Below are 27,199 nucleotides of genomic sequence, written 5' to 3' on the forward strand. Positions count from 1 at the left end.
CTTTCTAGCCAGTCTGAAATTTCTCCCAGAGCATCACAGATCTTAGGTTTGGGATAGATTTGGAGGACCCCCACCCCCAGTGTCCTTTAAACACGTTTCCTTTTCATTCAGACACTTGAAAGCATATAATGCTTTTCATCTCCCTTTTCATAAATGAATCACTCTCACTATCTTCAGCTGTTGCTCAAAGACCAGACTGCTCACCTATGGGCCTCTTCAGGTTTCCTGTTCCTTTTTCCCCGTTCTTCCTTGTCCCATTTTACTACAGTGTCTTGACCAGGGGGAGGGGAGTACATAATATGGTGAAGAGGCCTTGCAATTACAGATGTGCTGCTTGTTTCCTCCTTTAGGAGCTTGAGAGAAGCCTGGTTCTACCCTTTCTCCTGGAGGACGGTGGCATAAGGTGTCGCATAGCCAGACAGCTTGCAGGCTGCTGACCTGAGTCGGTCCATGCTGGATACCGGAATCCTGTCTTCCACTAAGATAAAATATTCAGATAAGATCCACCGACACAAATATAGCGAACTAGAGGGAGCTTTCATAATGGAATTTACAAGGACCACTAAAGATTTTATTGAGAACGTTAGAAATGCACTCTTTCAAGAGAACTATGCATATTTATGTTGCAGTGATATATGACAAACTGCAAAGGAAACACAGAGGGTTGAGCGATCTTTTCTCATTTTTGTCACGAAGAAACTGGTGCTCACACCTCCTTCAACAGTATGGCTAAGGGCCTACTTTCTAGCTGGTGTGAATCTTTGAGATGTCTCACACTGTTCTTGTGGCGCATGATATGGTTTTACTTCAGGGACTTTCTAACTGAACATGGGAGTTATAAGTTGCTGATTGTGCCCTCCATCCTCTCTCTTGCATCTGTTTTCACTTTCTGGGGATCTTTTGAACTCGAGTATCTTTTGATCTTTTGTGCTCTGAGGATGGGAGAGGTTTGGAAGTGCCTTTGGTAAGCCAGGAGTAGAAATGGAAAACAGAGCTCAAATTTGCGCAGCTTATGTGGTGCTTCCTCGGAACTGCCGCTGTGGTTCCCCCGGCTGCAGTAGCTCAGGGCTCTGCTGTCCCACTTCCCCTTCCCATTTAGGGGTGAAGGTAGGGTGGGAGGTGGGGGTGAAGGTAGGGTGGGAGGTGGGGGTGAAGGTAGGGTGGGAGGTGAGTGTGATGGTAGTGCACAGAAAACACCGAGCGGGGAGCCTGAGTCTCGGCTGGAGCTCAGCAAGCGCTAGTTAACTTTACTCCCCACCGGGTCTTTCTCAGAACTCTGGGGGAGCACAAAGGGGGCCTCTGCATGTGTACACAGAAGGGGCATTAACTCTGCCCTCGAGGGGGGCCCTGCCACAAGTGCTGCCTACAGTTTGCTGGCTGCTGACCTCAAGCTGGTCCATGTTGGACACTTGAGCAATCAGAAACTTAAAACTATCCAAGTTCAGTTATAGGCTCTCTAAAGGAGAATGCCTCACACATGTTCAGGTGGCCAGTCCTCCCCACCATCCAAAGGTCAGTTTAAGGAAACAGAGGGACAAAACTGGAATATATCTCTAGAAATCGTAGGGTTTTAGTGAAAAACCAATTAGAGCAGACAGATGGCCAACACACACTTCCAAGTTTGTTTAGGATATTTAGAGCAGTTATTTTTATATCATGTGAAGGCAATGCCTGACAGCAGGTGTTAGTCACCATCATTTAGAGTGTGTCTAATAGAGCCTTAGGTATGGAAGCAGGATTACTGACATTTTATTTTGTCATTTTCCTATTAAGATGTCAAACATACTTTTTTAACAGCATTTTTAATGATTTCAGGGGGCAATTTATCAGCTCTCATCTCTGAGCCCCTGACACACTCAGAATAGAACATTCTTTCCATGTCTTTAGAAACCAAGTGTTTCAAGGAAAGACTATCAGGTATGTCATTTTTTCAAATTATAATATTTATGGGTCTTGTTTGCTGTTTATTACAAGGAATAGAATTGAAGTTAAATCATCTAATTGCAAAGCAGGGCTCCAGGGATCTAGCCCCAGCTGTGCAGCAGAAATAGCAGCGAGAGCCAGATAAAGTCATTTTAGGTTTCTTGGAACATCATTTTCCCATCAGAAAAGAGAGTCTTTGGGAAAAAAAACTTAAACAGTGAGGGGGAGGAGAGTACTCAGTGGAAGAACACATCAGAAGAACTTTGCTAAACTCTGACGGTATTACCGGTTAATTCTATGACCCTTTATTCTATTGAGTATCTCATTGAAGACCTGCCACAAAAAGGTTTATATAAGAATAAAGAAACAAACTGGGGCACATGGGTGGCTTAGTTGGTTAAGCGTCTGACTCTTGATTTCTGCTCAGGCCATGATCGCAGGGTTCTGGGATCGAGCCCTGCACTGGGCTCTGTGCTCAGCAGGGAGTCTTCTTTTCCCTCTCCCTTCCCCTGCTTGTGTGCGCTCCATCTCTCTTAAATAAGTAAATAAGTAAATAAGTAAATAAATAAAATATTAAGAAAAAGAATAAAAACCAAATTGAATGAAGAGTAGGGAAGGGGAAGAAGAAAGCAGAAAAGCGGTTAGAAGAGTATTAAGGGAAGCTTCCCCCCCCGCCCCCCGCCAAATACAAACACTCAACAAATATAAAACAACTCAAGGGAGCAGGTGGATTGGACTCACTAAGAAAAAGAGCACAAAATCAAAGAGGGCAAATTCAGGATCCAAAGCCCTAAGCATAAGTTCTTGGGAAAAAATTAATAAGTACCCACTTAAGATTTATGGGGTTGGAAAGCTGATTGCAAAATGAGCTGGGACGAATCAAAAACTACTTCTGTGTGCTTTATTTGCCAGTGAAGGAGCTTTAGGAATAGAAATAGAAAATGGTTTTGAGATAAATATCTGGAAAGAAATACAGGGCCCTTCTTGGCTTAGTTTTTGCTAACAACTCTAAGCAATTCATTTGGTACCTATGTGTGTAACAATTACTGAGAAATTAAATTGTTGCTGGAAAAATATAATCCTAAATTAAGGAGTTATTGCAAATTTCTAAGTGAAACATTAGTGGAAAATAAAAGAAGTAGCAACCTTTTTTTTTTCTAATTATATACCTAAATGCAAAACCATGTATTTCTGATAAAATATTCGTGTTTTGTTAATTTAATAAACACTTGTGAGCATCTACTCAGAGTACTAATTTAAGTACCAAGAGCAGTACTCAAAAATATTTGCGGAAATAAAGCACTAAAAATTGCAGGAATATTTCCAGAAATATTCCCAATCTCCCATTATTATGGCATATCACAGGTTATTCCTTTATAAGCCTAAGATAGCCTCAATGTATCTAATTTTACAATCAAAGTGATTTTGTCCTCCTTTACTATCACACAGTCATGTCTCCAGTGAAATATCTTGGTCTTTCTTTTCTTTAGACATCTCAATGAATAACACTCGAGCAATTTATTTTTGCATTTTTATATGGAAGAGATAACAGAATACAGAGTTAAAGACTGGGATGTGAAATTCATCTTTAGCAATTGTGACCTCCTCATTATGGTCAGGCCATAACTATTGAATAATATTTGAGGACACTGAACAAATTAATAATCAGAGAATGTTAAAGTTGGAAGGAGCTATGGAACTTATTTATCTCCAATACTTAATTTTACAGACTCGGTTTCACTCAGTAAGAATTTTTGACTCTCAGTTAGCACTGGATTGGCTGCTGGAAACCATGGAAATGGAAAAATGAAGGCTTATAGAGGTCCTGTGACGTATCCAAGGTCACAGGTTAGGCTAGATATCTCCTCTTTGACCCATTGTCCATATTCTCTGCTCTCTACTCCTGGATGCTGACCTTGAGGGACATTTTATCGGCAAGATTTCTAGTCTTCTGGCTTCTAGTTGAGATTAGAACACCTGTGGAGAACACTGCCCAAAGGTCAGAGGATGAGGAGGAAAGTGAGATCAGGGTATTTATCCACCTGTTCCTTCCCCTGTGGTTGCTTGGAGCTGGCGGCATGCTTGGAATGTCAGGAAGCCCTCTCCACAAGATTTGCTTGCTTCAGATTCTGATTACTGCTCCCTCCACATCTTCCTTGGGCTACAGATGGCTACAGGTGGTTATTAACCCCACGTTCTACATTTTCCCTCGTGGTTTCCCTATATGCTGCCCGTATCTTCGTAAATAATTCTTTAATTAAATTTTCCTTAAATTACCCTATTTTAACATGCCATCTGTTTTCTGTTGGGACCATGAGGGATATACAGCTTATAGAATGATTTTCAGTTTACTTGATTTGGTATGTCCTCTGGGAGGTTTGTAAACCAGTTTTTACTTAAGGTTAACAAAACTCTGATCATCGATAGAGCTTAAATATTTTTTTTTAATTTCATTTTATTATGTTATGTTAGTCACCATACAGTACATCATTAGTTTTTGAGGCAGTGCTCCATGATTCATTGTTTGCATATAACACCCAGTGCTCCATGCAATACTGCCCTCCTTAATACCCATCACCAGGCTAACCCATCCCCCCACCCCCTCCCCTCTAGAACCCTCAGTTTGTTGCTCCGAGTCCATAGTCTCTCCTGGTTTGTCTCCCCCTCCGATTCACCCCCCCCCCCTGCCCCGAGCTTAACTGTTTCTAAGCTATTGATGCAGGAGTCAAAGTAGGAACAACACAGCAGAGTCAATATGGTGGCAGTGGAATTTTACCTTCAATTTCCGCAAGTTGATACTTAATAGCTGGTGGCTCAATCACATTCTTTGATTCTGAATTCTAGCAAGTGGATTTCCATTTGGTGAGAGATACCTGTTCTGTCCCTCTTCTCTAAACATATGGTGATAGGGTAAGTCATTGTGTTTTGACTGAATTGTTACCAAGTTTGATTGTCAAAGCAACACAATTGAGACTGTGTTGGCCTAGACCTATGGAAGAGGGGGTGCCTTCAGAAGTCTCAGGAAAGCCTTGAATTTTGTCTTTCCTACTCTCAGCTCTCTAAGATTCTATTCAACTGCTGGCTTATGGTTAAAATCCTCCAATAGTAGAGCCCATTCTTGAGCTTAGGACTTTGATCCTTATTCAAATTGTACTCTCCTTGAGAGTTAAGAACATGTTAAACTCTTGGTGATTAAAAAGGATCTCAAGTAAAAGTGTTTTAGGTCTTTCTGAGAAATTTGGGAACAGAGAGAGATCTGAGAGGCTTGGATACTATAATTAGTGGGGGAAAAAAAGGAGACACTTAAATGTGGGGAAAATATATATCATAAATTTGCCAGACTTAGAAATAAGATATGATTTAAGAGAAAGTTGAGAAAACTCTTTCTCAATCATAGAACTGGGTATAATGAATGCCAATTGGGAAAACAGTGAAAGGCAATTTGAGTAAACTGCCTTGTTTATTGGTCCCTGCCTTTGGCATCATACGTGAATATATGTTACAGTTGTGTTGAATGGGATGCAGTAAATAATAGCAGTATTTATTGACTTACCATATGCTAGACAGTGTTCTAAGTATATTACATTTATTAACTCATTTGATGTTCCTAACAATTTCATGAGGAAGAGGTATTATTGGTCTCTGTATTAGTTTCCTAGGGCTATTGTAACAAAGTACCACCAACTGGGTGGCTTAAACAAAAGGAATTTATTGTCTTAGTCTAATGGCTAGAAGCCCAAAATCCGGATGTTAGCAGGGTTGGTTCCTTCTGAGGACTCTGCAGGAGAATCTGTTCTAGGCCTTTCTCTCAGTTCTGGTAGCCTTAGACATTCCTCACTTGTAGATGGTCTTCTCCCTATGTCGCACTGTCTTCCCTCTGTACATATCTAACTGTGTCCAAATTTCCCATTTTTCTAAGGACACTCCTCATACTGGATGGATTAGAGCCCACTTCATCTGATCTTGATCATCTGCACAGATCCTATTTACAAACACAAATGTGTGTTGATAAATGTATATACCTGTATCTTAGCTATGGGATTGAAGGTGTTTCACATTATTTTGCATCCTAACCACTTTTTATTGGGCTTTGTCCCTAATTGGAGGTGGTTCCTTTGGCACCTGCCTTGGTGCATTCAATCCATAGCCTGATAAGGGTGTTTGAGGGATTATCGTGGCCAATATTTTTTTCACCATTGACATAAAAGCAGCAGGATTTTGAGAGCTAGAGAGGCGCGTAAAGCAAGATGGAGAAAGGGAGATCTAATAGCGGCAGACTGTGTTTAGAGCAATATGGCAGCACCTGCTGTTTGCCCACCCTCTGCCTGGCACCTTTCCCCTCTCTCAAGTCACGACGTGGTACAAAGGGAAAGACACGTGCCTCTGACCTTGTCATGCCCTTCCTACCCTCTGAAGAAGGCTTGAAGCGGTCCTTTCTGGGTATGATGTCAGTGCTAGTGCTTGAGGTGGGGAGTGAATTTAGTGACTTCAACTCTCTCTGTCCTTCTCTGCATTCTTACAAGAATAGTGGAATTCCAGAAAGACATAGTGTAGAGAAACATCCGAGATCGTGTAGAAATCCTTGGGAGAGACCATTGAACTAATTGTCCCTTAAGGTTGCTTCCAATTCTGTGATTCTAGAATTTATTTTTCAAATAAAGAAGTTGAGGCCCTGAGAAGCAAGTAATTCGAAAAATAATATATCAAGAGTTAGTGCCAAGGCAGGACTGCGTGACTGGTGAAGAGGACTTTGCACGCCCATCATCACATCCATGAGCCTCCATGTCAGTCCTCAGTCAGAATTTGTATTCCTTCTGCCTTACTTTTAGACATTTGTTTCCTAGTCAGACTCTATGACCTTTCAAGCTCTTGTGAAAAGGCTCATTCACCAACTATGGTGAAATATGCCTGCGAAGAGGGTGGAGGTAAATGTGCCAACACAGCATGCTGCTCCCCCTTCATTGGCATGACTTCTGGGGTCCCAGTGAAGTAATAGCTCACAAGACTGCTGTCCCCCACACACTACCACCTGATGCCCTTCAAAATGCTAACGTGGGAAACAACTTTCCAGCTGAGAACTTTGCTGTAACTATAAATTTGGGAACAAGAAGAGACACAGTATTTATTTACTAAAAAAAAAATTTTTTTTGAGAGACAATATTCAATTAAAAGTTCTGCTTTGTTTTGGATACCAAGCCAAGAACTGAGGTGTCTCAGCTTTGATACGTGCTCTGTCAGTCAGAGAGAGACCTGTGGAATTTGTAGTACTTTGTACTGTGGAGTAGATTGTACAGGTGAATTACTCTCTTCTTTTCTGTTGCCTCCTTCAGAACTCAGCTGGCCGCAGGAGGCTCTGGGATGATGCATGTCTACTCACACTATGCAGACAGTTTCCATGTCTGTCTTAGCTCCTCTCGTCAGAATTTATATTTACCAAAAAACGAGGCAGCGAGATTGCCAGTAGCCATTCCCTGAGGTCAAGGGCCCCGTTATGGCCCAGTTCTTTTTTCCTTCCCACAGCACCTAACATAAAGCCCTGCACCTCTTAGTCCCTCTGTGAGCACTACTGCTAACTGACTGACCTTTCCGGCCGGCCCCCACTATAGCATAAGCTTGTATCAGCAAGAGAAGGAGCAATTCTCCTCTCAGCTGCCCTGCCAACCGCTCAGGAGAATTTTGTCTGGGGGCTGTGACAGGAAGATCAAAGAAGAGACAGTACATGTAATCAATTTTTGAGCTCTATCCTCTAAGTATGTGTGAGTCTATAGTAACTAGTAATGATTTATCCTAACACATCTTCATCTGAATTCTAGAACATCTTCTAAGCAATACTCCATCAATCCTCCAAGCAGTTTTTAACACAGATGAGAAAATGAACATGTTTTCTATGACTCATAAACAGTATGGATGCTCTTAATAAACCCAATTTTATAGAGATTGTGATGATGATTTCTCAGCCCTAGCTAAGTCAGAGAAATGAGTTCACTCTCGGGCAATCACTCACTGAATGGAAAGTTGTGTGCAAATGCAAGAATGACAATGGATCTGCCTGATACTTGGTGCCTCATAAACATTAATTATATGTTGAGTGATGTGTGACTCCATAGAAAATTCCTTCCTTATATTTAAAAAAAGTCTTTCTTATTTTTTAAAGGACAGGAACGCTACATATAACTGTAAAAATAAAATATACACAAGTATATATAGGAAAATGTGAAAGTCATTCTCATTATTTTGTTCTTTCAGACTCCCTGGTAGTAATAACCATTAACAACTTGTGTATCCTTGCAAACCCTTTTTCCTACGTATGTACATATGTGTATTTAAGAAATATAAAATATAAAAATCTATATATTATTTATGAAATATAAAGGTCTATATATCATTCTGTAACTCATTTTCATCACTGAGTAATGCATGCTGTGGTATTAACAAATCTATAAATCTATAAAATCTATAAATCTAAGTTATGCTTTTTAATTGCCACATACCTTCTTTTCAGCCAAAAAGATTTTTAAGGCATCTCCTATTGATGATCATCTATGTTGTTTCTAAGTATTTTCATACTGCAAACAATGCTACAATAAATACTCTTGTGAACAGAAATGCTACAATAAACATTCCTGTGGCATTCTTTGCAATAAGAAAAGAATTGTTACAATTCTTTTTGGAGAAGGGAAGTGTGTTTTTAATGTAAATTCCTAAAGGAAGAATTGCTTTCAAAGGGTAATTCTGTTTATGTGAGGGTAAGTCCTAAATGTTTAAGACCCTCATTTATTATTATTCACAAGATGACATATTGGCTTAGTGGCTAGATTCAGTCATATGCCTGCAGTCAGCTGTGGGTTGGCTAGGCAGTCCTGCTGATCTTGGTGGCACTCTCTCACATGTCTGGGGTTAGCTAGCTATTGTCTGGTCTGATAGCCTCAGCTCTGAAACTTAGTCTGGGCATGTTCTCTTACGGTAAGACAGGTTAATGAGAGGGAGTAGAAATGATGTGGGAAACAAAGGCAGAAGAAAAATTATTAAATTTCCTTACTACCTACAGCCCATTGACAAGTCCTTGAAACAGGCAGAGTGACATTCCTCTAGGGACTCAACTGCCTCAATGTTAATACTTTGCTAAGGGAAAAAGGCATTCCTAGCCTGACACGCCTCCCCCCCCACCCCAAGGTCCTGTAAGTCTACTTTAACGTATAAAAATTCCTTTGGAAACTTCCTTTACCTCTAAACCCCCCCAAAATATGTGCTGGCAATCATCCCCCAAGCATATGGCCCACCGATATACATCTGAAGGGTTTCATGACTAAGGTTTTATTAGACGGTAATAAATGACCTTTTCCCAACAATAGCGAACCCCCTCAAGGTCCTGGAAACCTTGCTTCCAAAATTTCTTAGAGACTTACATTATCCCTAACCCCTTCCCAACTTGAAAGTCTATAATAGGCCACTCCTCATGACCCCAGTGCAGCTCTTTCTGCCCACGGGTCCTGTCCCCGGTGCTTTAATAAAACCACCTTTTTGCACCAAAGACGTCTCAAGAATTCTTTCTTGGCTGTTGGCTTCGAACCCTAATAACGTCTTTCCTACATCAGAACATCAGAAACATGTAAGCATTTCTTCAAGTCTCTTAAGTCGAGCTAACTGTTATCCCATTGGCCAAAGCAAGCTACATGGCTGAGAGTATGGGGTATGTGTGGGAGGGCATTGGCAAAGGTATGGAAAATTAAGATCATTTTTGCAATCAATTTCTATACATATTGAAAAAGTTTACAGATGCTGCCAAATTGCCCTCCCACACAATTTGTTTTTACCACAACATATGGTGTATAGGCAACAAAATTTAGTCTCCCATGTGAAATGTTAGAAACATAGCACAATTTTACTTTAATGACCTGTGTCCCTTCTTTTTGATTTCCGCTAAAATGTTCTAGGACAACTAAGTTTATTACAGTTATTGCTTTTTTCTATTGTATAGTTTTCCTAAAGATTTATGATGTTTACATTATTTTTTATAACTAAGTTTTAACTTTAATTAAAGCAACTTTAATAGTTCTTTTTCTAGCTTTAGTCATAATTAAAAGGGAATTAATATGTACTGTTAATCTTTTCATAAAGTAGCTTCTGTATTCCAATGATTGTGTATTTTGCACTACCTCTTAGTTTAATGAAATTTTGTTCTTAGGTAAGTTTGCGAAACATAGGCCCAGGTGCTATATTTTCTGAGATCATTTACATCTAACAATCCTTTTCTGTTGCTTTGATATATGAATAAGATGAGGCTAAACTATTGGGTCACATATTTCTCCTTATTTATCTACTGTCTTCTGGAATTGAATGTGCCTATGGAGAGCTTTGAGATAGATTTTCTTCCCCTCTCACTCATTCGTTTGACACTTATTTACTGAGCTTCTACCATTGGACAGGCACTACTCTAGGTATTGATTGTATAGAAATAAACAACATACATGCAAATATCTCTGCTCTCTGGAGCTTAAATTCTAGTGGGAGGACATATACAATAAGCAGAATGAATAGATAACAAATGATCTATATTGTATAGATAAATAAATATAATAACAAGAAAAGGAGGGATATGGAGTGCCAGAGTGAGGGGGACCTTTAAATGGGGCAGTCAGGAAAAGAATCCATGAGAAGTTGACATTTGAAGGATATGAGTGAACAAGACTTACAGATATTTGCATCAAGAACATTCCAGGCAGGAGAACAGCAAGTGCAAAGGCTCTGAGGTAACATGTCTGGCAAATATGAGGAAGAGTATGGAGGCCTATTTCACTGGAGCAAATGAAATAAGGTGAAGAATAGAAGAGATGAGGTCAGGCTAACTGAGGTTAAGATCAGGTTGAGCCTTATAGATCATTTTAGAAATTTGGTTTAGGGGCGGAGCAAGATGGCGGAGAAGTAGGAGACCTGGATTTCGTCTGGTCTCAGGAATTCAGCTGGATAGGGATCAAACCATTCTCAACACCTACGAACTCAACAGGAGATCGAAGAAGAGAGTAGCAACAACTCTCTGAACCGAGAAGCGACCACTTTCTGAAAGGTAGGACGTGCGGAGAAGTGAATCTGAGGCGATATTAGGGAGGATAGATGGTGGGGGAGGGGGCCTCCGTCGGCCGCTTCTGGCAAGTGATAGAGCCGCGGAGCACAAAATCGGAACTTGTAGAAGTCGGCTCCGCTGAGGGATGTCACTCCAGTGGCTAAGCTGGGGGTGGAATCCTCACGGGACAGTGCGGTCTCAGGACCCTCGGGGTCACAGAAAGACTGGGGGTGCCTGAGTGCGGCAGAGCTCCCAGGTATCAGAGCAGGGAAGCCGGCTGCAGAGATGGAGCCAAGGAGCAAGCTCTCAGCTCAGGGTTGCCATAAACTGTGATCCGTGGCCCAGTTGGGCCACTGCTCCTCCAGCAGGGACCCAACAAGAGGCAGATCCGGGGAGACTTCCCTTCCTCCCCCGGGAGGAGCGGCGCGGGAGCACACCGCAGGGATCTGCTGGGTTTGGAGACTCCACACGGGGTCGGGTGCCAGAGATAGAAACGCTCGGTCACAGGCCGGGTGAGCACGGAGTGCGGCCAGAGACCAGGGACACGGGAGTGACTGACTGCTTTTCTCTGGGGGCGCACTGAGGAGCGGGGCCCCGAGTTCTCAGCTCTTCCAGGAGGGAGAGTGGGAGGCCGCCATTTTCATGGTCGTCCTCCAAAGCTGTACGGAAAGCTTGCAGGGAACAAAAGCTCCTGAGAGCAAACCCGAGCAGCTTGCTTAGCCCGGATCGGGCAAGAGCAGGGCAATTCCACCACCGGCAAAGACATTTGGGAACCATGGCAACAGGCCCCTCCCCCAGAAGATCAGCAAGAACACCCAGCCTAGACCAAGTTTACTGATCAATGAAAATGGCAGAACTCCAGTGCTAGGGGAATACTGCACATAGAATCCATGGCTTTTTCACCATGATTCTTTAGTCTTTCAAAGTTTTTTTTTCTTTAACTGTCTTTTTTTTTTTTTTTGAATTTTTCTTTTTCCTTTTTCAACCAAAATCTTATCAGTCCCTTTTTAAAAAAAAAAAACATTTTTATTTTTCATTGTTAGAGTCATATTCTATCCCTTCATAGTAGTTACCCTTATTTTTGGCATATAAATATAAGTTGTTCTCTCTTTAAAATTTTGAGATACAGTTTCTTCTAACAGATCAAAATATACCCTAAATCTCTAGTGTATGGCTTTGTTCTAGTCTCCTGCCTGATCACATTCTCTCCTTTTTTTCTATTTAAATCCTCTTCTTTCTTTTTTCAACTTCTTATCTTACCAATTCCTTTTATAAAATTTTTTATAATTTTCATCTTTACAGTCATATTCCATCCCTTCATCATATCAGCCCTTATTTTTGTACATATATAAGTTTTTTTTCTTTAAAATTTTGGGAGGCACATTCTTCTAACAGACCAAAATACGCCCAAAGTCTAGTGTGTGGCACTGATTTGTGCACCAGCCTGATCATGTTTGATCATATTCTGTTTTTTTTGTTGTTGTTTTTACCTTTATCTTTATCTTTTTTCTTTCTTTCCCTTTCTTTGCCCCCTATTTCAGGTCTTTTCTGATTTGTTTAGAGTATATTTTTCTGGAGACGTTGTTACCCTGTTAGCAGTTTGTTCTCTCATTCATCTATTCTCCTCTGGACAAAGTGACAAGATAGAAAAAAATCACCTCAACAAAAAGAACAAGAAGCAGTACCGACTGCCAGGGACCTACTCAATATGGACATTAGTACGATGTCAGACCTCGAGTTCAGAATGATGATTTTAAAGATACTAGCTGGGCTTGAAAAAAGCATGGAAGGTCTTAGAGAAACCCTTTCTGGAGAAATAAAAGAACTAAAATCTAACCAAGTGGAAATCAAAAAGGCTATCAATGAGGTGCAATCAAAAATGGAGGTGCTAACTAACTGCTAGGATAAATGAGGCAGAAGAAAGAATCAGTGATATAGAAGACCAAATGATGGAAAATAAAGAAGCTGAGAAAAAGAGAGATAAAAAACTACTGGATCATGAGGGCAGAATTCGAGAGATAAGCGATACCATAAGACAAACAACATTAGAATAATTGGGATCCCAGAAGAAGAAGGAAGAGAGAGAGGGGCAGAAGGTATATTGGAGCAAATTATAGCAGAGGACTTCCCTAATTTGGGGAAGGAAACAGGCATCGAAATCCAGGAGTCACAGAGAACCCCTCTCAAAATCAATAAAAATAGGTCAACACCCTGACATCTAATAGTAAAACTTACGAGTCTCAGAGACAAAGAGAAAATCCTGAAAGCAGCTCGGGAGAAGAGATATGTAACCTATAATGGTAGAAACGTTACATTGGCAACAGATCTATCCACAGAGACCTGGCAGGCCAGAAAGGACTGGCATGAGATCTTCAGAGCACTAAACGAGAAAAACATGCAGCCAAGAATACTATATACAGCTACGCTGTCATTGAAAATTGAAGGAGAGATAAAAAGACTCCAGGACAAACAAAAACTAAAGGAATGTGCAAACACGAAACCAGCCCTCCAAGAAATATTGAAAGGGGTCCTCTAAGCAAAGAGAGAGCCTAAAAGCAGCATAGACCAGAAAGGAACACAGACAATATACAGTAACAGTCACCTTACAGGCAATACAATGGCACTAAATTCATATCTTTCAGTAGTTATCCTGAATGTAAGTGGGCTAAATGCCCCAATCAAAAGACACAGGCTATCAGGTTGCATAAAAAAGCAAGACCCATCGATATGCTGTCTGCAAGAGACTTATTTTAGACCCAAAGACACCCCCAGATTGAAAGTGAGGGGGTGGAAAACCATTTACCATGCTAATGGACACCAAAAGAAAGCTGGGGTGGCAATCCTTATATCAGACAAATTAGATTCTAAACCGAAGACTGTAATAAGAAATGAGGAAGGACACTATATCCTACTTAAAGGGTCTATCCACAAGAAGATCTAACTAACAATTGTAAATATCTATGCCCCTAACATGGGAGCAGCCAATTATATAAGGCAATTAATAACAAAAGCAAAGAAACACATTGACAACAATACAATAATAGTGGGGGACTTTAACACCCCCTGACTGAAATGGACAGATCATCTAAGCAAAAGATCAACAAGGAAATAAAGTCTTTAAATGACACACTGGGCCAAATGGACTTCACAGACATATTCAGAACATTCCATCCCAAAGCAACGGAATACACATTCTTCTCTAGTGCCCATGGAACATTCTCCAGAATAGATCACATCCTAGGTCACAAATCAGGTCTCAACCAGTACCAGAAGATTGGGATCATTCCCTGCAGATTTTCAGACCACAATGCTTTGAAACTAGAACTCAATCACAAGAGGAAACTCAGAAAGAACTCAAATACATGGAGGCTAAAGAGCATCCTACTAAAGAAAGAATGGGTCAACCAGGAAATTAAAGAAGAATTAAAAAAATTCATGGAAACCAATGAAAATGAAAATATAACTGTTCAAAATCTATGGGATGCAGCAAAGGCAGTCCTGAGAGGAAAGTGTATAGCAATACAAGCCTTTCTCAAGAAACAAGAAAGGTCTCAAATACACAACCTAACCCTACACCTAAAGGAGCTGGAGAAAGAACAGCAAATAAAGCCTAAACCCAGCAGGAGAAGAGAAATCATAAAGATCAGAGCAGAAATCGATGAAATAGAAACCAAAGAACAGTAGAACAGATCAACGAAACTAGGAGCTGGTTCTTTGAAAGAATGAACAAGATTGATAAACCCCTGGCCAGACTTATCAAAAAGAAAGATGACCCAAATCAACAAAATCATGAATGAAAGAGGAGAGATCACAACCAACACCAAAGAAATACAAACAATTATAAGACCATATTATGCACAACTATATACCAGCAAATTAGATAACCTGGAAGAAATGGATGCATTTCTAGAGATGTATCAACTACCAAAACTGAACCAGGAAGAAACAGAAAACCTGAACAGACCTATAACCACTAAGGAAAGTGAAGCAGTCCTCAAAAATCTCCCAACAAACAAAAGCCCAGGGCCAGATGGCTTCCCAGGGGAATTCTATCAGACATTTCAAGAAGAATTAATACCTCTTCTTCTGAAACTGTTCCAAAATAGAAATGGAAGGAAAACTTCCAAACTCGTTTTATGAGGCCACCATTACCTTGATCCCCAAAACAAAGACCCCATCAAAAAGGAGAATTACAGACCAATATCCTTGATGAACATGGATGCAAAAATTCACCAAAATACTAACCAATAGGATCCAACAGTACATTAAAAGGATTATTCACCATGATCAAGTGGGATTTATTCCTGGGCTGCAAGGCTGGTTCAACATCCGCAAATCAATCAACGTGATACAATACATTAACAAAAGAAAGAACAAGAATCATATGATCCTCTCAATAGATGCAGAAAAAGCATTTGACAAAGTACAGCATCCTTTCTTGATCAAAACTCTTCAGAGTATAGGGATAGAAGGTACATACCTCAGTATCATAAAAGCCATCTATGAAAAACCCACAGCGAATATCATTCTCCCTGGGGAAAAACTGAGAGCTTTCCCCCTAAGGTCAGGAACATGGCAGGGATGTCCACTCTCAGCACTGCTCTTCAACATAGTACTAGAAATCCTAGCCACAGCAATCAGACAACAAAAAGAAATAAAAGGCATCGGAATCAGCAAAGAAGAAGTCAACCTTCACTCTTTGCAGATGATATACTTTATGTGGAAAACCCAAAAGACTCCACCCCCAAAACTGCTAGAACTCATACAGGAATTCAGTAAAGTGGCAGGATATAAAATCAATGCACAGAAATCAGTGGCATTCCTATACATCAACAACAAGACAGAAGAAAGAGAAATTAAGGAGTCGATCCCATTTACAATTGCACCCAAAACCATAAGATACCTAGGAATAAATTTAACCAAAGAGGCAAAGGATCTATACTCAGAAAACTATAAAATACTCATGAAAGAAATTGAGGAAGATACAAAGAAATGGAAAAATGTTCCATGCTCATGGATTGGGAGAACGAGTATTGTGAAGATGTCAATGCTACCTAGAGCAATCTACACATTCAATGCAATCCCCATCAAAATGCCATCCACTTTTTTCAAAGAAATGGAACAAATAATCCTAACATTTGTATGGAACCAGAAAAGACCCTGAATAGCCAGAGGAATGTTGAAAAAGAAAAGTAAAGCTGGCGGCATCACAATTCCGGACTTCCAGCTCTATTACAAAGCTGTCATCATCAAGACAGTATGGTACTGGCACAAAAACAGACACATAGATCAATGGAACAGAATAGAGAGCCCAGAAATGGACCCTCAACTCTATGGTCAACTAATCTTCGACAAAGCGGGAAAGAATGTCCAATGGAAAAAAGACAATCTCTTCAACAAATGGTGTTGGGAAAATTGGACAGCCACATGCAGAAGAATGAAACTGGACCATTTCCTTACACCACACACAAAAATAGACTCCAAATGGTTGAAAGACCTAAACGTGAGACAGGAGTCCATCAAAATCCTAAAAGAGAACACAGGCATCAATGTCTTTGACCTCAGCCACAGCGACTTCTTCCTAGAAATATCGCCCAAGGCAAGGGAAGCAAGGGCAAAAATGAACTATTGGGATTTCATCAAGATAAAAAGCTTTTGCACAGCGAAAGAAACAGTCCACAAAACCAAAAGACAACTGACAGAATGGGAGAAAATATTTGCAAATGACATATCAGATAAAGGGCTAGTATCCAAAATCTATAAAGAACTTATCAAACTCAACACCCAAAGAACAAATAATCCAATCAAGAAATGGGCAGAAGCCATGAACAGACATTTTTCCAAAGAAGACATCCAAGTGGCCAACAGACATATGAAAAAGTGCTCAACATCGCTCAGCATCAGGGAAATCCAAATCAAAACCTCAATGAGATACCACCTCACACCAATCAGAATGGCTAAAATTAACAAGTCAGGGAATGACAGATGTTGGCGGGGATGCGAAGAAAGGGGAACCCTCCTACACTTTTGGTGGGAATTCAAGCTGGTGCAACCACTCTGGAAAACAGTATGGAGGTTCCTCAAAAAGTTGAAAATAGAGCTACCATATGATCCAGCAATTTCACCACTGGGTATTTACCCCAAAAATACAAATGTAGGGATCCGAAGGGGTACGTGCACCCCGATGTTTATAGCAGCAATGTCCACAATAGCCAAACTGTGGAAAGAGTCAAGATGTCCATTGACAGATGAATGGATAAAGAAGATGTGGTATATATGTACAATGGAATATTATGCAGCCATCAAAAAGAATGAGACCTTGCCATTTGAAACGACGTGGATGGAACTGAAGGGTGTTATGCTGAGTGAAATAAATCAATCAGAGAAACACATGTATCATATGACCTCACTGATATGAGGAATTCTTAATCTCAGGAAACAAACTGAGGGTTACTGGAGTCGGGGGTGGTGGGAGGGATGGGGTGGCTGGGTGATAGACATTGGGGAGGGTATGTGCTATGGTGAGCAGTGTGAATTGTGCAAGACTGTTGAATCACAGATCTGTACCTCTGAAACAAATAATACAATATATGTTAAAAAAAAAAAAGAAGATAGCAGGAGGGGAAGAATGAAGGGGGGGAATTCAGAGGGGGAGATGAACCATGAGAGAGGATGGACTCTGAAAAACAAACTGAGGTTTCTGGAGGGGAGGGGTGTGGGAGAGTGGGTTAGCCTGGAGGGTGGGTGATGGGTATTAAAGAGGGCACGCTCTGCATAGAGCACTGGGTGTTATACACAAACAATGAATCATGGACACTACATCAAAAACTAATGATGTATGGTGATTAACATAACAATAAAAAATTAAAAAAAATTTGGTTTATATCACAATGAGAGGTAAAAACACTGGATGGGTTTGAATAGAGAAGTGACAAGGTCTGACTTAGTCATTTAACCACAATATTCTGGCTGTTTGTAAGTGACTTTAAATTTGTTGTTGTTTGTCTTCTCCTCATGGATACTCAGAGAAAACTTAAATTTTTTTTATCCTGAAGTATAAAAACTTTCTCAGCATATGCATATTAGTTGTGGTGGTTTTATGTTACTATTTTCTGTAACATACTATATGCTTTTGACTCACAAATTTAGTTCTTTCTTCATTTGGGGAAAGTTTTCTTCTGTAACATCTTTTAATGTTTTTTTAATTTCCTGTACTATTTCGTATTTCAGGGGCACCCTTCATCAGTTTGTTGAAATGCTGGTGTTTGCCCTCCTGCTATCATTTCTGTTTTACATCCTTCCCTATCTTTGCTTCCTCTGTATTTGGTCTATAATTTTCTCAAAACTATCCCCCACATATCAGAATTATTTTTCTCTCATTTTCCTTACTTCCTGCTTCATATTTATTTATTGTTTCCTAGCTGTCTGTGGTCTTCAACTTTTTTCATTGCCTTTATCTTTAAAATTTTCTATTGTGTTATTTATTTTTCCTCTGACATCTTATTACATAGATAATTTTCTTTATTTTCTGTCATAATGCAATGTCTAAACGTCTAATTTCTTGGCGTATGCTTATTCTAGAAAAATTTTTTAAACTTGTTCCATTTTTTATTTTTTATTTTTCCTGCTCTAGTATTTTTGTGTTGTTGATGAGCCTTTTGCATTTATGCTTTTCATTTTGAAAGGGGATGGTGCTGTCTAGGCCTTTTCATTGCCCTAAGTGGGTTCGGTTGTTCCTATTTTGCTCCCTTCTGTTTTCCTCTGTTGTCCTCTTTGCACCCTCATCTTATAATGTGAGCTTGAGGCAAGGTGTGATGTGTAATATTGTGTAATGTTGCCTTCTGTTTCTGAGGGGATAGTTGCTAGAAAGAACACTTACACCTATAAGGGACCTCAATTTTATGTTTTTGTTTCTTTCTTTATGGTTATTATTATTATTATTATTTTGAAAAGGGTGTGCAGTATAAGACTGAATCTTTTTTTCACATGAGGTAGGACAGTTCTGTCGTTTTAAACACACACAACACTTAGGAGGCTTGTTTTACTTAGAGTGGAAAATTATGCCAGGAACAAAGTCAACAAAAAGAAACAAACCACAGGGACCCCTGTGGTGGCTCAGTCAGTTAAGCATCTGCCTTCAGCACAGGTCATGATCCCAGGGTCCTGGGATCCAGTCCTGCATCCGGCTTCTTGCTCAGTGGGAAGCCTGCTTCTCCCTCTCCCTGCCGCTCCGCTGCTTGTGTACTCTCTCTCTGTCTCTCTGACAAATAAATAAATAAAATCTAAAAAAAAAAAAAAAAATACGGTAAGAATACTTAAAAAAAAAAAAAGAAACCACAAAAAGTATCAGGAAAGAACCAATTAAGTGCAGCTCCAAGAATCCAGCAGTGCTTTGGGTCATGGTTACATGCAGCTCGGTGTGGATGTCTGTCTGTGTGTCCATCCTGCATACTGAGCTGGAGGTGCACGACATGCATCAGGCGCCTGCTCTAACATGGAGCACCTGCAGATATCCTCAAGTAGCTCCATCTGAACAGGACAAACAAAAGGAGATCATTCCATAGGCTGAAAACAAACAACAAAAACAAAACGACATTTTCTTTTCTCCCAAATGAAACCAACATGAAAGGTCCTGTGTGATTCCAAAATTTCCAGAGTAGAAACGGAATGATCTGAAATGTCAAAGACCCCATTATTTTGTAAAGAAAGTATACCTCAAAATATTCCAGTTCCCCACGAGAACAACAAGATACTGCCTTCTCTACCAGTGCCAATGCCAAGGGTCTGGGGAGGGCAGCAGGGAGGGCTCCCACCCTGTCCCTGCAGTTCTGCCTGCCCCAGGCGCTGCCCTCACTGAGGACCACGAGTCTCTGCTCCCGGTTACAAGCTGAGCTCAGAGTGGGGAGGCGCTTCTGGAACCAGGCTTTGTTGCAGGTGGTTTTGTTCAGGTGTGATTTCTTTCTTTAAGGAGTTTGAAGGCCATCTACATTTTTGTGTTTTCAGTGCTGAGGTGAAGTCCAACCGCAGGGCCCTCTACCCTCCGAGACAATATGCTTCCAGCATAGGTGAGAGACAGTGTCTCCTTTTGGCACCAGAGAGTTAATATAAAAGAAAAACTGTCCTGATGGAGTAAACAGTTACACAGGAGCTGGAGGCAAGGACAGTGATAAATAGGTTACACATTAGAATCCGGAGGCAAAACATCCTGACTTTGCAGCTTACAAGACCCTGGGGCTAACAGACCAAGAACCGCTGGTGTAGAGCCTGCCTCCCCTCTTACTCCTCTGCTCTGGGGTAACCCCTAGACTCATTACAATGCATTTGCATGGCGGTTTTAGTCCCACAAGGAGGTTCCCATAGAAACCTTGTAGGTTTCTCCCAACCTGTGGGAGGAGTTCCCCAAATGATTGGAAGCAGCCTCTATTAGAGACCACCCTGTCCGTGATCCAAGACATTCCCCCCCCCATAAAAAGAAAGTACCCCTGTAGCCTCAGGGCAGTTGCCACCTCTGGGCCTGCCCACTCTTTCTTCTTGAGAGTGTACTATCCTTAAGAAACTGCTTTGTGCTTGCTACCTTCCTTCTGGCTGTCTTTCTTTGAGCGTGGATCCCCATGTAAATCTTTTCGAGGGGAATCCAAGAACTGCAACCTCCATTCACACAGCGCAGGTTCTCCTGGTGGTAATAGTCCCAGTCACTCATTTGGGATGTCCTTCTCCCTTTTGGCCGCCGGCTGTGGTCCACACTCAGGGCGAGGAAGATGCTCGTGCTGTCTTCCGTCTTGAATTGTCTCTGCTCTGGCCGCTCTGACTGGTCGCCCTTCTCGTGCTCTGTGGGCAAAGAGGCCGACACCGGCGCATGTGTTGCCAGCTTGTGCAGAGGACTCACCACTGCATTGTTCACCTGGTCGCCACTGGCAGCCAGGATTGGCACCGTGTGAGTCCCGTTTTGTGTTAGGGTTTTTTGGGCAACCGGTACCGGACTTGGAGGTTCCTGTTATACTACGGTGACTGTCTGGACAAGGGGTGGTCTGTGACGTCTGAGTGGTCCGGCCAGCAGTGCCTAGTGTGGCACGGCTAACTGCCAGAATAGGTTCTACGTTCACCTTTACTTCTTTGTGATCTCCATTCTCTTGCAGCTGTGCCTTAGGAGGGGCCAGCATGGCCCCCTGAGTGACCATAGCCTGGCCGGCGACAGTGTATGTGTTTGCTGGGGCCAGGCTGGCCCTGCTGGTGATAGACACAGCTGGGATCTGATGGATGACGTGCGCAACAAGCTGCCAGGAGGCCGAGGTGGTCACGAGGCTGTGACTGTGTAGGTGACAGGCCTGATGGTTGGTGGCAGCTGCTGCTACATGGCAATTAAAAGGGGCCAGCTAGACAGCCTCGTGTGCTCTGGGCAGACGGGGCCTCTTGGATGACAGCCAGTTTGGACTGTGAGGTGCCAGGCTCAGGCTCCAGGGGGTGGGGGCAGTGAACCTTCTCTTAAGAGGCTCTTGGGGGTGTGGGCACCACTGCAGTGAGCAGACAGCACTCCAGTGTGATTGGGAGAGGCTGGGGCCCTTCTAGATGAGAGAGGTCCCAGGGCGGGTTTTGAAGCAAGGCCACGCCCCTAAGCCGTCTTTTCCTAGGAGCCTGCTGTATTAATTTGCTTTCAGAGCTAGGATCTATCCTCTGGAATAAGCCTTTGCCTGGTTCTTCCTGGGAACCTGGTATTTTGATGAAATAACGATTCAGAGAGATTGCAGCAAATTGAATTCTGCCAGTCCTTGTCCACAGTCCTGTAGTATGGATAATTTTTAGTGATGAATAAATTCTATTTAGGGTGAGTTGTTTATCAGGACCCATTGTAATTGCTTGTACAATCAACTGTGAGGAGGAATAAGGTGGCTTTGAATCCTCTTCTGGGCTTTCTCCACCAGAAGCTTCCTTTTCATTTTCTGGCTGCAAGTTGGCGGCCATTAAATTGAGGTCATCTGGTATCACACAGCCCATTTTGTACCCCGAAAGGTCTGCTCCTGGGAGGCTGGATGAGCAGGCATTTGCAGCACTGACGCCTTGCGTGGGGGAGGGAAGGGGACTGATGAAGTGGGCCCTGGTGTCTGGAATGTTGATGGCCAGGGGCAAGATGTGGGCCAGCACCGCTTGACCCCAGAGCCTCCTGCTACTCCCTCTTGTCATTGGACAGGGCAGTGAACGTGATCTTGATGTTTGTGCCTGGGAACCTGAACGTGCATGCGCGGGAGCTGCCCCGGCCTCCGCTGACGCCTCCGGAACGCGCTGCGCTCCAAGGCGCCATTCTCGCTGAGGCAGCGCGGGAAGTGGTTTGGGGCGTGAGGCTGTCGTGGTGACGCAGCGAGATGAAGCTCGAGTGGCCCATGTTCACATCCACTGAGCCCTGCAACAAGTTGCCCGGTGATCACCGACTGCTTCTTCATCAGGTACTGGAACTCGTGGACCTGGCGGCACGCCAGGTCCCAGTAGTGGGGCGGGACCAGCCCTGGGCCTGCGAGTGTCCCCGGCAGCCTTCCATGGCAGCCATGGAGCTGAGGGACGCATGAGGATGCCTGGTGAGCGGCGAGTGAAGGCTTCTCCATAGTATTGATTCATTGACTGATTCATAGATTTATTTATTTATTTTAGAGAGAGAGGGAGAGCATAGAGGGAGGGGCATTGGAAGAGGGAGAGAGAGTCTTAATTGGACTCAGCGCTGAGTGCGGGGCTGGGTGGGGCTGAATCTCACCACCCTGAGATCAGGACCTGAGTGGAAACCCAAGAGTCCGAGGCTTAACCAACTGCGCGACCCAGGCGCGCCTCTCCGTAGTTATTATGAAGGACGTATCTGGGGGGTATTCCTCTATGGTGAAGGGTGCTTTCAGTTTGAGAATGCTCCTCCACCTCAGGGGGAGTTTATGTTGGTTGAGTTTGGTGGTCCTTTGGCTTCCAGGAATCACTCTTTAATCTGAGGCAGTGGAGAAGAGTGTTTAGAAGAACAGCCTATATTTCTGCCCCTATACCATTGAGTTGAGTTTGTTCTAAGTTAGGGGTATCAGTGAAGGTTCCATGAATTTCTTTTTTCCACTCTGCTGTCCTTTTCACCCAGTTGTCAGGAGAAGTCATCACTATGTTTGTTCTGGGAGTCCTAATTGTTCTGTTTCTGGAAGGAACTTTTAAAGGACTGTTTGAGTTAAGCTTCCTTTACTTGTTTCACAACTGATGATAGGTTCTTTCTTTATTCTTTCTCTTTTTGGAGGATAGTGTCATATGTTATATATTTTATGTCTCTCTGCCATCTTTTTCTGTAAGTTGCTTGCGTGTGTTTAATCTCCTTGAAAAGTTCTCATAAAACTTGCTTTGTGGCTACTTTAAAAACCCTTCACTATTTTAGTCTTCATGATGTCGGTCCTATTCATATAGCACCTATCCTATGCCTCAGAGGAAGTGAAATGTGTGTGGTCATGGTTAAGATCTTTGAGGGAATTCTCCAGGCAGCTTGTATCATTTCTTTTAAAAATGACCCAGAATATAATGACAAGTAATTTTATAGAAGAGTCACTTCTGTCTTTCTGAATTTGTTCAATTTAAAGATCATTTTTGTTCCCCTCTGATATAAAACAAGGAACCTGGCTGGGGGTGTCTAGCAAGTAGTGTCCTAAAGTATATGAATTTGTTTCCTGGGGCTGCTGGTAACAAATTGCCACAAACCAAGTAGCCTGAAACAACAGAAATTTATTCCCACAGTTCTGGAGATTAGAAATCCAAAATTAAGGTGTCAGTAGGGCCATCCTCTCTCTGAAGAAACGAGGGAAGAATCTTCCCTTGACTCTTCCCAGCTTCAGGCAATCCTTGGCACTCCTTGGCTTGTAGCTCTTCAATCAATCCTGTCATTACATGGTCTTCCCTGTTTGTCTCTGTTTCTCTGTGTGTCCTCTCCACTTTTAAGGGCCTTATTAGTCCACTGTAACCCATGATCTCCTTTTTACTGAACTAATTGCACCTGCAAAGATCCTGTTTCCAAATAAGGTCACATTCTGAGGTTCTGGTTGGACATGAATTTTGGGGCTATACTATTCAGTCTACTAAGTAGGGGTTGGGGCAGGTAGTGTGTAGAGACCGAACCCCTCCGGACTAAGAAGCACATAAGTGTTGGCATTTGAGTAGTATACCAGTGAAGGAAGATTAGAAATCATGGTTTGTCCTCTCTGTACACTCAACTACCCAGTGTGCCTTCAAGGCTTGCTTAGGGGGGGTCTGCAGGTATGGAGTATAATTAGTGTCAGTGAGGGAAGGATCAAGAGGAGTGCTATAGGAGAAAAGATACTCGGTTTCACAATGAGCCCGTTTGTTTCTTCAAGTATTAAAAGTGGAAGCTTAGAGCCTGATCCAGAAGAGGATCTGCAAAGTGGGAGCTGCTCTGTAGCAAAAATACAAGGAAACCGAAGTGGTTGGATATTGCTTTGCATAATGCCTTTCCAAGTACCTCGGGCGCAGCCTCAGGTCAAGAGCTGTATTTGTTTTTCCTCCAGCAGAGGAACCTTCGTCTTCAGCTCTTGCGTGGATCTGACTTGGGAGGAGGTGGGGTCATGAAGTAGGAGAGAACACAGTGGTGAGGACAGTGCAGACACCGGCACTTGACATCCTGTCTCCAGAAAAGTAAACATTCATGATTGCTACCTTGGCTACTATCCTCTCGCCCTGATCTCTAATCACCCATGCTAATGTCGAAAAGGACTTTGAATCTGCTGACTTTTGCTTGAGCTTAGAGTTCTTTTCAAAGCTCCAGAGCTGCTGAGAAAACTCTACCTAGTAGGGAAAAGGTATTTACTCCATTGTCTCATTTACATACATAGTTGATTAGATTTGAAAAGTAAAGTATAATGTTGGCTAGTTAAGAGTAAGAATTCTTTCTTTCTTTCTCTTTCTTTCTTTCTTTCTTTCTTTCTTTCTTTCTTTCTTTCTTTCTTTCTTTCTTTCTTTCTCTCTTTTCTTTTCTTTCTTTTCTTTTCTTTTTTCTTTCTTTTCTTTTTTTCTTTCTTAGAGGAGGGGGAGAGAAAGAGAGAGAATCTTATGCAGGCTCCACGCCCAGCATGGAGCCTGACGCAGGGCTGGATCTCAAAATCCTGAGGTCATGACCTGAGCTTAAATCAGGAGTTGGACGCTTAATCAGCTGAGCCACCCAGGTGTCCCAAGAGTAAGAACTTTTTAGTCACTTGAATTTTAGAAGCTTCCTGATGAAGAAATAATTCAAGCATTAAAAACTAGCTTGTCTATTTCAATTACCTTTTATTATTTGCCTGAGATTTGACCATAAAAACACAATAAATCTAAGAAAGAACAGAGTTATGCTCAGGCACCAAGTGGTTTCAGTTACTCCAGGCAGAGAAACCTCTTTCTGAACCAAGTCTCAGCTGGTGGGACTCCTTTCTTGCTTGCACTTCATAAGTAGAAAAAAAGTGAAAGCCTAACCAAACATTCTCAGTTGCCAAGGAAACACAATGTCTTCTGCTGAATGGAAGAGAAACGTGAACTTCCCAGTCTTGTTGATTCACTGTAAGTCGATACCAGTGATCCCGAGTAAATGGTTTGTCAAACAACGGAGTTCTGTTGTCCTTTGCATAGATGGGAACTTTATACATGGTAAAAATCCAATACTAACTGATTACTTGAAAGTGTGGTATTGTAATAATTAGGTGGTTTTACTCTCTATATGTCCTCCACTCACCACTGCTTAAATGAACTTTTACACGTACAAAACATGTATGGGTACAGAGTCAACTCAGACTAGTGCAGTTCAAAACCACACAGTTAGAGTCTTATATTTTAGGTTCTGAGCGGGTAATAGTTTAGAGGCATGCTTATAACTATGGCCCCCTATAGATGAGCCTTTCCTAATTGGCTTCACATGGTCTGCAAAGATAGCTCTGTTTGCCATTCTCATGTGGTAAGAAGTCATCCCTTGGCTGTGTGAACAGAAGTAAGAAAGAGTGCCTACTCATCCTCAAGGATCACATATTCTAAGTATCAGGAATAGAGCTCGGATTGAGCATGGGCCTTATATAAAATCACAGGGTCTCTCACCTCTTCAAATATGAAGCAGTATGAAGCCTCTGCTGAGGGAAAGATGATCACACCATGACTGCATTTTCATTAAGCTTTGATTTGACAACAGGTGATTAGGCAAGAGTTGTTAGAGGACATTGCAAGTTTGTAAAACTTTGAGATTCTTCTTTAAATAATGAAAAAAAAGGCTTCAGGAAGTATTAGAAAAGCTTTCTTTAATGTCTCTCTGGCCTCTGGTACAGTGCTGAGTACATGTTAGCATTCCATAAATAGTTATCCAATGATTGATAAGCTTTGCAACTATTACACTGTAGAAGGTCGTTAGGAATGAGTGGTTTTTGAGAAAGGAGATAAAGATTAACAGAAGAATGAAAATAATTCAAATAAAAATGAAGTCTGTGCTTTAGATGAATTAACATGGAAATTCTTGTGCATGTCTTTAAAAAATATGGTGATATTTTCAAATGCTCAAGACTCCTAATTACCCTTATGGATATGAATGGTTAGAAAGCTTGTTATTACCCTATTGATCATCAGCACTGATTTGATTGATTTCCCTGGATAGTCTCTTATTTTCCTCATTGATCTAAATAGCCCCTGGAAGCTGAGCTCACCAGACAGAGAAGAACCTTGATCTAGGGTCCCTTTCTCTGTGGATCACTTGGTGTCTTTTGACTCTAAGGGTGTGGGAAGGAAGAAAGTAAGAACATGATGTAATTTTGGTGTTCTGTTTGTCCACATCTGCATCAGCTTCATCAAGAAGCCTCAAAGCTTCTTCATTACAGTATTTTATTCCAACCCCCTTCACTGCTTTTCTAAAATTGTCAGTTTACTGAATGATCCCATGACCATATCAATACTGCCTAGTTCTTACTGAATATTTCAATAAGAATATTTCAAGTAAAGCTTTGGCCATCAATCTACAATGATATTAAACTGTAATTAAAGGCAAACCTAGGGTCTTCGGGTTTATGATGTTATTGTTGACAGGATTCTGAATATATAAATTCAAAACAGATATGCCACTGTTTAATGTATACATGCTCATTTTGGAGAACATAAAGCCTCCATTTAGAAGTAGAAGTAGAAGTAGAAGGGAAAACCTTTATGCTGCTGAGTTAACAGCAGGAATAGGAAATTATTTGGATGTTTTGGAAC

At 41.7% G+C, this 27,199-nt stretch overlaps 1 protein-coding gene and 1 pseudogene across 1 annotated transcript in view; one reads left to right on the top strand and one right to left on the bottom strand.

Moving 5' to 3' along the window:
* Positions 1-20,676: 20,676 nt before the first annotated feature.
* LOC113925483 lies at positions 20,677-22,578 on the bottom strand (annotated as a pseudogene).
* Positions 22,314-27,199, top strand: part of IL15 (interleukin 15) — a 367,286-nt gene continuing 362,400 nt past the window's right edge. Inside the window, exon 1 of the mRNA XM_027600407.1 lies at positions 22,314-22,422. The gene's annotated coding sequence lies outside the window, so the exon portion shown is untranslated. The remainder of the gene's footprint in view (positions 22,423-27,199) is intronic.

The sequence above is a fragment of the Zalophus californianus genome, chromosome 2 (genome assembly GCF_009762305.2).
Source record: "Zalophus californianus isolate mZalCal1 chromosome 2, mZalCal1.pri.v2, whole genome shotgun sequence".
NCBI classification, from domain to species: Eukaryota; Metazoa; Chordata; class Mammalia; order Carnivora; family Otariidae; genus Zalophus; species Zalophus californianus.